Source organism: Dermacentor silvarum, chromosome 6 (genome assembly GCF_013339745.2).
Source record: "Dermacentor silvarum isolate Dsil-2018 chromosome 6, BIME_Dsil_1.4, whole genome shotgun sequence".
Taxonomy (NCBI): Eukaryota; Metazoa; Arthropoda; class Arachnida; order Ixodida; family Ixodidae; genus Dermacentor; species Dermacentor silvarum.
The window spans coordinates 115,964,368-115,975,579 of NC_051159.1; positions in this window are offsets into that span (position 1 = coordinate 115,964,368).

Consider the following 11,212-nt stretch of genomic DNA (forward strand, 5'->3'; position numbering starts at 1 on the left):
TAAAATAAGTTGCAAATGGCTACTTGACAGAATAAAGAATATCGATAACTATAGCCTGACTCACGCCTGACCATGCGTCTCCGGAATAATCTCGACCATCCAGCTTGAGTCCTAACTTGCGCTTCTCAACGTAATGCGGCCTGAAAGAGCCGTATTATTCTGTAAAGTTTATTTTCCTTCCCCTAAAAAAAACAAAAGAAAAAATTTATTATGGGGTTTTACGGTGCCAAAACCACGATCGAATTATGAGTACACGGAAGTGTTCGCATTTCGCCCCCATCGAAATGCGGCCGCCGTGGCCAGGATTCGATCCCGCAACCTCGTGCTTAGCAGCCCTACACCACAGCCACTAAGCAACCACGGCGAGCGTTTCCTTCCACTGCACTGCGCCGAGAGGCCTGTCTTGGCGGTATAAAAAGCTCGCGCGAGCCATTCATCTAACGACGAAGGGCGTAAAGAACGGACGAACGAAATAATGATTACAAATTCTGGGTCCCGGGTTCATTTCATGGCGAGGCCCACAGATCTCTCGGGGTGCAAAGATCGACGCGTGTTGACCCGCTCATCACTTCGATCCTTATACAAAGCCTTATACAAAATCCCACAAGCCGGCTTCTACGTATGCTTGGTTTAACGTGGACCAAGCTGTACCCAACCTCGCGCTGCAAGCTGTAACAAAGACGTAGACACCCGGCCGTGCTAGTGCCGTTCTCCCTATAGGGCACCTAGATAGTAGCGCCGCCGGGCTTGGTATCAAGATGCTCGCTCTGTAGTTCCCGGCCCCTTCATCGTCTTCTGGCACCTCGTATTCTGGCATCATATTTTGACCCTCTGTTTCGATCAGCGCGGCGAGCGCGTGGTCGTTCATGTTGCTTTGGTCAACCAAAACGTGTAACGAAGCCCGTTCGTGGAATTTCGAATGACTCCCACTATAATATACCGTTCCGCGGGCAACAGTTAATTTTAGGATAGGCCCCTCACTCACACAATCACAGTCTTCCTGTGTATGCACCACCTAGCGATAGCTTGCGGGAAGATGACCTCTCGCAACTGAGTTTTCAGGGTTGTTATTCGCTTACTTGCAATATCGGCCAGTCATGGCAAAAGCAGATCACACTCTATCATCCGTTTGTTAGGCATCGAGATAGCTAGCACAGTTAATTTTGTAAATATCATCCATTGTAAAGCAAGAGGGACCGGACGCACGTATAACTGCGCCAGTTATTTCGCGACCGTACCTTGATCTGGGTGAGTTGGTTCATCTTGACGACAGCGCTAAGGACCAAGACAGAAAGGAACACACACGACAGGACGGACGCTGAATTTGCGGTTAGTGTTTATTTCAAACGACCGGCAATTTTTATACGCACTGCGCATAAGGAATCACAAGGCACACGTACATCACCTAAAGATTGTTCGATTCGATCCGATCAATTCACATATCTACAGATATACTTCGTACGTAGTACGGCAACTCTTCCTCGTGCAGCGTCACAGGCGGACAGCTCACGCACTTTAGCGTTCTGTATCTTTTCGTGAAAAAAAAAAAAAGGAATGTCGCGTTGGCAAACACGACTTTATCGCGCGCGCAGCACAGCGAGCTAATAGCTTTCTTCGTTCGAGCAAAGTGTGCGCACCTTCCACCGCCAGTGGCAGGTGAGCGCCTCGGCGACCAGAGTGCAGAAGCCCCAAGCGTCGACGCGGTCCGCCTGCAGGTCGCCACCGCCCGTTGCAGGCACGGGAGCAGCGAGGCCAATGCGTGCCGCGATAACGTCGGGCGGCGCGAACACGCTGTCCAACCGCACGTCCCCGGCCGACACCATTCGGCTGGGCTGCAGGCTCGCCAGACCTCCCAGCACCGCGCGGTCCGCCTGCATGCAACCCAGGTAGCACAAACCCATCTAGAAGACGTCTACATTTGGGCTTGTTCAAGCCAGGAGGTTGTCTACAATCTGGCTTGTACAAGCTGAGCAATAGCCCGAGAACTCCACAAGTGTTCCTGAAGCCAAGCTAATTCTCCCCTCAAGGGTCCAGGGGGGCTTAGTCATAGGAGGCTATGGTTGATATTTCCGATCGGAAAATAACGCCTTGATGATGATTATCGATAATGTTTTATGGCAACAGATCATTTAGACCAAGAAATGCTAAGACGTTGTGAGCACGAAAGGGACTGCACATCACGCTACTCATGTACAGATAGCTCAAACGGAACACACAAGGCGACGTACGCTGTGTCCCCGTCTTTATGTCGCCTTGTGTGTTCCGTTTGCATTATACACATCTGTCATGACTTTGTGAGCACCACGTTGAACGATGGGTTATGAAACTTGTGGCCCGCGCTGCATGCAAGCGAAGTGTTGCGTCACTGGTCACTGTTAGCGGTTCGCTAATTCTTTCATGTTTCTTCATCTCATTACAGTTTCAGCGTCTTCATTACTCAGACGTAATGCGCGGGATCCGCATGCTCGAGCGCCACAAGTATTAGTCGAACCCGGATATATAGAATCTGAAGGGGATCACAAAAAAAAGTTCGATATATAGGTCATTCGATATTTAAAATAAAAATTTTATACGAACAATTTCAAGGGGATTTTACTGCTGTTTGTTAAACACAATAATTAGTTATATGGGAGTTCGATATATCCGGGTTCTACTGTGTGTTGAACAAGGCGTTTCTCGGTGAAAATGTGTGCAACGAATACGAATATCGTGCGAATGGCCAGATAATCAATTGCTTTACTATAAATCGAGACAACAAATTCGCATATAGGCTGCCTAAAAGTGAGGCATTCATATCGAATGACTGAAAATTGTGCATAACTGCCCCCGTGCGTTTGCCCGGGAACTGCGAGCAGCAAGCGCATATCCCTGCATCAGAATCATTTGGAACGGTCTTACAACGTTCTCTCTCCTTTCATACTCCACTAAATGTTATATCCCTTACGTATTCGAAAGAAACGAATATTCGACAATTTCGAATAGCGAATTCTCGAATCGAATAGCAAATACTATGCGATTCGTGTTCGAAATTTTCAATAATCACACACCCCTAATTATTTACGGTAATACTTTTTTACTGAGTGAGTGTGCTGGACTGGGCTGGTTGGTACATCATTAGGACGGGAAAAACATCGCTTGGACGGTACGAAGTGAGGACGACAGACTATAGGCGCTGAACTAACAACCACTGGTTTATTGATGATGAGGTTAGCTATTTGTTAAAAACATGAAAGCCTGCTATGACAACGCACGAGATGTAAAGATTTCAATCCTATCCCTGCGCAGAAACCGTGTTTTTGTTGGTCTTCTGCGCTAAGCCTGTGTTTTGTACACAGTACGATCGAACCCTGATATACAGAATCTGAAGGGGATCACAAGAAAGTTCGATATATAGGTAATTCGATATATACAATAAAAATTTAATACAAATTTTTCAAGGAGATTTTACAGCTATTCGTTTTACACAATAATTCGCTATATGCGGGTTCGATATATCTGGGTTCGACTGAATGTACGGTATTCCCCGCAATAAACCAGTGGTTGTTAGTTCAGCGCCTAGTCTGTCGTCCTCACTTCGTCCCGTCCAAGCGCTGTTTGTTCCCGTCCTAATTTTTGACAGATTCAGCCTGAAGTGGTCGGGCCACTTGGATGAAACCGCGGATTCGGGCTTCGAACGCGCTTGCAGTGCATCTGCACGTGAGAGACACGACTCTATATTCGAAGTTAATTACCTGATCATGATGTATCATTGACTAATTAAGCTTTCGTTCGGAAAGATCTGCCAGAGAGCGCCCAAGTAATGGAAGTGCAGCGAATTTGGTGTTTTCGGGACTCTATACATACCAGCGTAAGCTGAAACCGAACATCTAAAAGCCGAAATGACTTCAACACGCGATCTTTAGCTGAATGTGGAGTACGTCTTAACAGAAAAATCACCAGCCCTTTCCCTGTCGAGAAAATGGGGGTAAGCGAAGCTTGTCGTGCGTGTATATCTGACCTTCGTCAGGGTAGCGTTAAGTTCACGACATGCCACGGTCTCTCTCTTTATTTATTTCTCTCTCTCTCTTCCTTTCTCTCTTTCTTGTCCCTGATATGTACCATTGAGCTTGGACTCTTTCTGCACTATCGCCAGGATCGGCCCGCTTTTCAGCGTGACACTACCACCACCACCACCGCCGCCGCCGAAACTTGTGAGCCTATAAAGCTCCGCTTAAGATCGCGCGAGTTAGCACAAGTTAACCATTAGACTGTTGACCATTAACCATTAGAAACGTTGAGCAGGCACCCTGCCGCCGCGACGACCATCTGTTCTATACCAAGGGTAATTAATAATTTGTTGATTCGAAGCTCTAGGATTTTACCACACACTATTTAGGGCTTTCGCTAGTACTCGCAAAATGTCTATCTATACTTGAGTGCCGCAGTTTCACCTAAATACGTTTCCTCATCCGCCTGTTGCGATATTTTGAAAAGCGCCCGCAGCTTGCTGAGCTTGGATGAGCTCACATAGTAGCTGGCGCTGGCACGTGCCCGTGGGCCACGTTACTTCGAAAGTGGTGAACGCGCAGACGCGACGGGAAAGGACAGAGTTTCCTTGGAACAGTTGCTGATACTGTAAAGTATAGATGTTATTTTCTTTCATGCGAAAGATATAGATTGTTCTTTTAGCTGCACCAACTTTTTTTTAAAGTTTGCCTGTTGCACGATAGCACAATTCTCACCCATGATCAAAATATTCGATGAGACGGCCATTACTTCTACGAAAAATCAAAATGTTTTATTGAATAATTAACATAATTACGCTAATTAATATTTTTATTAACTACTGTACGGCACATTTCTCAATCTACGAATTATAGCCGGTGAGTTTGCAAGGCGTATCCACTTGTAACAAATTCTCGGCACAGCCGCGGCAGCGGTGGCGCCGGTCGAGTGCGGGAAAGGAAAAAAAAAAGAACCAGAAAGCTCCCCTTCTTCCGCGGCTGCGCCGGCCAAACGGGGCAAATAAGAAAAAAAGTCGCAATTTCGCCCGAAAGGCGAAGCATCGATTGCGGTAGCAAATTGATGGACAGCTGTACGAAGTAAGGATAATAGTTTTGTCGGTCGTATAAACATGTAAACATAGGCATAAAAATTAACAAGCATGGTGTCACGCGCGCACAAGCAAACATGAACGCAAGTCACTCGATAACCGCGGTAACTCGCTGTCAAAACGCTGGAGTGAGTAAGCGCGGCAGCAGCAGCGAGCGAATTGACAATCGTGCCGCCGCTCGCATCAACGCAAACTAAGCCACGAAAACACAGTGCAGGGAGGAAGGACTCTGCCCTCGCCTCAGGTGGCTTTCAAGATACAGCCGCCCGGGCGGGAGCGAGCGGCGTAGAACATGCCCTCCTCCCCCCGGTGCCTTGCGGCCCGACGGGTGAGCGCGGTAGCTCGGGCCGCGAGTAGTAAACCCCCCCCCCCCCCCTTCCTACCTTCCCTCCGGAGCGTTGCGCGCGACTGGAAGACGGGTCGCTTCCTTCCCGCTGCCCGCCTTTGCGTGCGCGAGATTCAACCGCGATTGCCGGCGCGCCCGGCCTCGCACGCTTTCACTCGCACAACAGCATACGACGCGCGGCGATGATTTTATCGCCTGTGGACTTCTTTCTGGGGTTTTACGTGCCAAAACCAGTTCTGATGATGAGGCACGCCGTACTGGATGGCTCCGGATTAATTTTGACCACCTGGGGTTCTTTAACGTGCACTACAACGCAAGCACACGGGCGTTTTTGCATTCCGTGGACTTTATACGGAACCTAACGGCGACGGCAGAAATGCGCCTGGAGTGTCCTATAATTGCTATCGCAAAAAAAAAAAAAAAAAACGGAAAGCTCGCCTTCTCGCATAGCGTTCACCGCTAGTGTTTCCCGGTCAGATTACGGTTGCATAAGCTTTCCGGCAACTGTGTGGCCGCCGCGCGTCGTGGCTCTGCCAGCCGGTGCGGTGATCGGTGCGATGCTTCAATACATCGCGAAATGAAAACATTATATCGGTGCGATGCCTCGAGACACCGCGAAATGAGAACACATATGGAGCTGCACTCAAATTTCGCATTAGGGGGCATCGTAATCGCCGGTGAATATTTTTTCATAATACGAAGCAATCGTTATGAAATCGTTATCAATATTGATACATTTGTAAAGAGGTTTATTGGGCGAGTCCAACAAACAGGCGGTAGCTCGGAACAGTACGCAGGGAAAACAAGATGGTAGTGTTCGAGCGCCGATCTCGTGCCTTTTCCTCGTGATGATGATCGCTCAGCCCGGGATGTCATTCTCTTCATTATAATCTTCATTATAACATTTATCAAGCCGAGAGTTCAGACACGCAACGCGAAGCACGGTGAACTAAGTGTGAAAGGATCGAGTGGCATACCATCGCTCTTCAGATATCGAATTCGCTAAAGGGAAACACAGATTTTGAGTTATTGAGCTGAGTAATCTTGGGCTCAACAACTCAATAGCGTGCAACTGTTCTCGATAATACCCCTAACACTTTTGGCAAAGTTTCGGTGGAGGGCAAGGTCGAATAAGCAGTCGTTTGGCCTAGCCGAGCACATGACCGCTATAGTGGGAAGCGATTGTGTGTGTTCGCAGAGTATTCTGCAGTTAGAAAAGTATAGATCGCTTTGAAATGTTGGACAATGAAGACAGATAAAGCCTAATAAACAAAGCCATAGGAACGTCTGAATCCACAAGTAGGAAGATCAGACAAATCCATGTACTTCACATCATTCCCATGGTGGATGAACGATCGCAGCGCCAGTGTTCGCTCTAGTAATATTAAAGAAAACTTTTTATGCATTGAAACACAAAAGTAAATGGAACACCAATGGATTTCATCGGACACATCTCGAAACTGGTGCCGTCGAGAAAATTCGTTCTAAGTGGGTATACGCGTTGCGAACTCACTAGCTACAATTCGTGGATTAAAATATGTGCCGTAAAATAATTAATTAAAAAGTTAATTGGCGTAATTATGTTAATTATTCAATTGAGCATTTCCATTTCTCGTAGAAGTAATGGCCGCCTCATCGAGTAATTTAGATCAAGGATTAGAGTTGTGCTATCTGCAACGAGCAATTTTTAAAGATTTGGTGCAGTTAAAATAATCACCAGCCTTTCCCTTGTCGAGAAAATGGGGGTAAGCGAAGCTTGTTGTGTGTGTACCTGACCTTCGTCAGCGTAACGTAAAGTTACCCTGACGTCACTCGTCGCTGACGGCGGAAGCCGTCACGGTCGGGTCGGCACGTCGACGGAGAGCCCGTTCCCGAGCGAGTTCGCGGCGCAGTTCATCAAATGCAGCATGCTCCTCGGCAGAACGCACCACGCGCGGCCTTCACATCCCGTCGCCGAGACTGCTCTGAGACTGCTCTTCCGGCGCGCTCCGCCGGAAGACCGGCGGAGCGCGCGTGAGCCCCATTTCCTTTTCCTCCACGCGACACGCCAAACGACCCTGATTGGCCGCGCGCGTCACGTGATCCGGCGCCGGCGCAGCTGCAACAGCTGCTCTACTCTGGGAGCAGCCAAGTTTTTACAGCGGAGCTGTTAAGTCGAGCTTGGTCCGTGCGCAGCGACGTTCGCAGCATAGCTAAGTCGGGAGAGGGGTTAGCGTATTGGGGGCGAGCTCCACCACTGGAAAAGCTGGCGCCACCGTCGGTGTGACGTTGTATGAGGGATCAAGCGTGCACAGCGGCCGCGTCGTCTGCTTCGGAAGCGCTGAAGCAAGCTGAAAACGAAAGTTTAGTCCCACCTGCGTTACGGTTCTGATATAGGGAGGATGTTTTCCCACTTCGGGTGCCTGCTTGAGAGCACTATAATAGGTAGTGGCTAGCTTTGAAGGCGTCCGACGTGGTAGGCTATTGCTTGGTACCGCAGTGCCGAACGCGTACGCAACGGAGCCCGGTGTCAGCCTTCACACGTACCCACAGACCAAGTAGCTGCGTGTAGTTTGGAATGCGAAACTTAGAACCGGTTAATGTCATGAAGATTTGGTCTATGAATTTGTTGATGCTAGATACTGGCAAGTTCATCAGAATGGAAAGGGAACGGTAAGAAGCACATTCACGTTTCTATTAGCACCAAACAATGAATGTACTGGATTAACAGAAAGAAGCAGCGGGAAATTCCTCGCTGAGAAGACCGATAAACATACAGTGCGACGCAACTTTAGAAATAACGATATTGAAAGGTTCAAGAAATTAGAAAAAGAAAGAAGAAAAAAGATTGAATCGTCGCGACGGCACATCAGAAGTCGCCGTCGGCGCTGATAGTTAAAACGAAATTAATTTTAACGGCTCTGATAACATCCACGCAACAATGGTTGCTTGTTTACTGTCAAAAGTTCATATGCTGTAGCCCAAAGCTCACGACACGGTGCGAACACGCGCTCGCAGCGAAAGCGAAACATTGTGCGCGGACATGCATGCACACGCGCAGTCGGTCGCTGCGAACCCGTGCGATCGCTGCATTGAGGCTTCATTCTGTTATGCACCATTCGGTTATACAGACAGCACACTATAAGAACATATTTCACATAGTCTGCTCTCAGCGATTGCCTCCCTTTCACGCAAGAAGCTGGTTCGGGAGACTCTATCGCGTGGACCGCGCGCAATGGACGTTCACTGTACGTGAATTCTGTAGAGATAACGCCTGTAACTATTATGCGCTTTCTGTTTGCCAAAAGATTATTATTTTGACAGCAAGAAACTTCCCTCGTTTGGAGAGTATTTACAGAAATGTCTAGGAGGGGGGGAGCCCTCCTGAACATTTTTATTGAGCGCCAACAGCCAAACCTATGAGGAGCGCGCCGCGTTATGCCTCATACTACGCAAGCGAGGCGCTTCCGACAGATGACGACTTCGTAAGCCCTCGCCCCCAATAGCGACAGGGAAAGCTCTTGAGAGGGAAGAGAGTGTGGCGCGGGGGGAAGAGGGAGGTGAGTGAAGAGGAGGACCGGCGGCACAGGTAGCAGGGCGGAGTTGAGCGGGAGCGGAGCCAATGCACAGCCGCGCCGAGCGCACGTGGTACGACGTTAGTAATGACGTCAGTGCCCCTAGTAACGGGCGTGCTCTCACATCGGCGGGCCTCTATCGCACAGGGCCATTCTGGACTCGCTCTTGGGTTTCGCCAAGGACACGCAGCTTCTAGGACGGCTCTAATTTCTCCTTCCCTCTCCCCTTCCTATTCCACATAATAGGCCTTCGAGCCATCCTACAATAAATACATTTTCATCATCATCGCCCTGGAAAGTTGGTTCTTTATTCTATGGTAGCGCAATGGCGAAGCCGACAGCTGGAACTCCCGTAGAAGAAGCCGCTCCATTGGAACGCCGTAGAGAAGCGGCTCGTGAGCGTGCTAGGAAACGGAGAGCCGATCCCGAGCAACGGGCCAGGGAAGTTGAAGCCAATCGTTGCGGAAGTGAAGATGTAGGCGTTCGAGCAAGAGAAGCGGAGACCAAGCGTCGCCGAAGAAATTAATACCCCGAGTTTCTCGCCAATGAACGCGCATCGGCATCGAGGTATCGCGAAGCTCATCGAGAGGAACTCCATCAAACCTTGTTTAGCTTTGATCCTGCTTTGCTAAACCAAGCTCTTCTTCGCCTAGCTTTGCACAACTTTGCTGAGGTGTCCCCTCAGCACCGCTGGTCATTGGTGTTTGCGACAGCAAAGCAACGCCTAATTTTTAGCGTGACATGACCACCATCATTACCAAAGCCGACACTTGTGAGGTAATATAATTAAGCTTCGCTTGAAAAAAAAAAAAGCATCCTGTATATGCGAATGCCCGCACCTGCAATATGAAGACGTTTCTTAGGCTGACGTCCAAGTGGAAGAGCTCCCGCTGATGCAAGTACTCTAGTGCGTCGGCCACCTGAAAGGGAATGGGAACACGGTTTTTCGAGTACACGATGCGCCGAGATTGCGTCTCATAATGAACTTCTAGAAGAGACATGTAGATCCACGGCGCCCGTGCAATATACGTTACTCGAGTTGCTCATCAAGTTATACAGAAGGGCCGCCGACGCTGGGAATACACAGGATGGAAATGTTAAAAGCGTGCTAAAGGACAACAATGAATCAGTTTAGACAGATGAATTATTCTTTCAGAACGTCATTTTCACTCATTTAACAAAGAAAGGTCACCTAATACTGGAGCAATTAAGTGACGGCCGAACTTCCCTCTTTGATTTCCCGCTGAAACCTCAGCGCTTCTACGCCATTGTGGCGTAATTGATTTCAAAGTATGATCTCGTTTTTTTTTTGTTTTTTTTTTTTGGGGGGGGGGGGGCACTTGCAGGACATTTAAAAACTTCCTAGTTTGGGCATTTATAGTCTAGCTCTTTAAAAGCAATCTAGTCCTTTAGCCATAAACAAAGCCGAGCACACGCTGTTAGATTTGTGACGTCACTCCAAGCTGGTGTAGGAGCTTCAGGACGGCGTCGACATGCACCAATATCTCGCTCTTTCTGCTACACATATCGAGTCATCTGACATATACCATAATCATCATTAGCCTATTTGTGTCCACTGCAGGACGAAGGCCTCTCCCAGTCTTCTCCACTGATCCCTGTCTTGCGCCAGCCAGCTGACCCCCATGTTATGCCTACAAATTTACGAATTTCATCACACCGCCATATTTATCTGCATGTTGTTCTCAATTGCACTTAGATTATATTGGAACCCATCTTGGAACTCTAATAGACCACTGATGATGGCCATGCCCAGCTCGCTCCATTTTCTTTTTTTATTGCGATAGCAATTATATGGACACTCCAGGCGCATTTCTGCCGTCACTGTCGCCGTCGCCGTGAGGTTCCGTATAAAGCCCACGGGCGATAAAATCGTCGCCGCGCGATGTATACTCCATGTGCGAGTGAAAGCGGGCGAAGGTGCGCCAGAAAACGCGGCTCAATCTCGCGCGCACGCAAGGGCGGGACGGGAAGCGGGAAGGAAGCGCGTCGTCTTCCAGTCGCTCCGGAGGGAGGGTAGGAAGTGGGGGCGGGGCGTTCTACTACGCGCGGCCCGAGCGACCGCGCGCATCCGGCTGCCGGGCCGCAAGGCTCCAGGGGAAGAAGGGGGGATGGTGCGTTCTACGTCGCGCGCTCCTGTCCGGGAGGCTGTATCTTCAAAGCCATCTGCGGCGGGGGCAGAGTCCTTCCTCCCTGCACTGT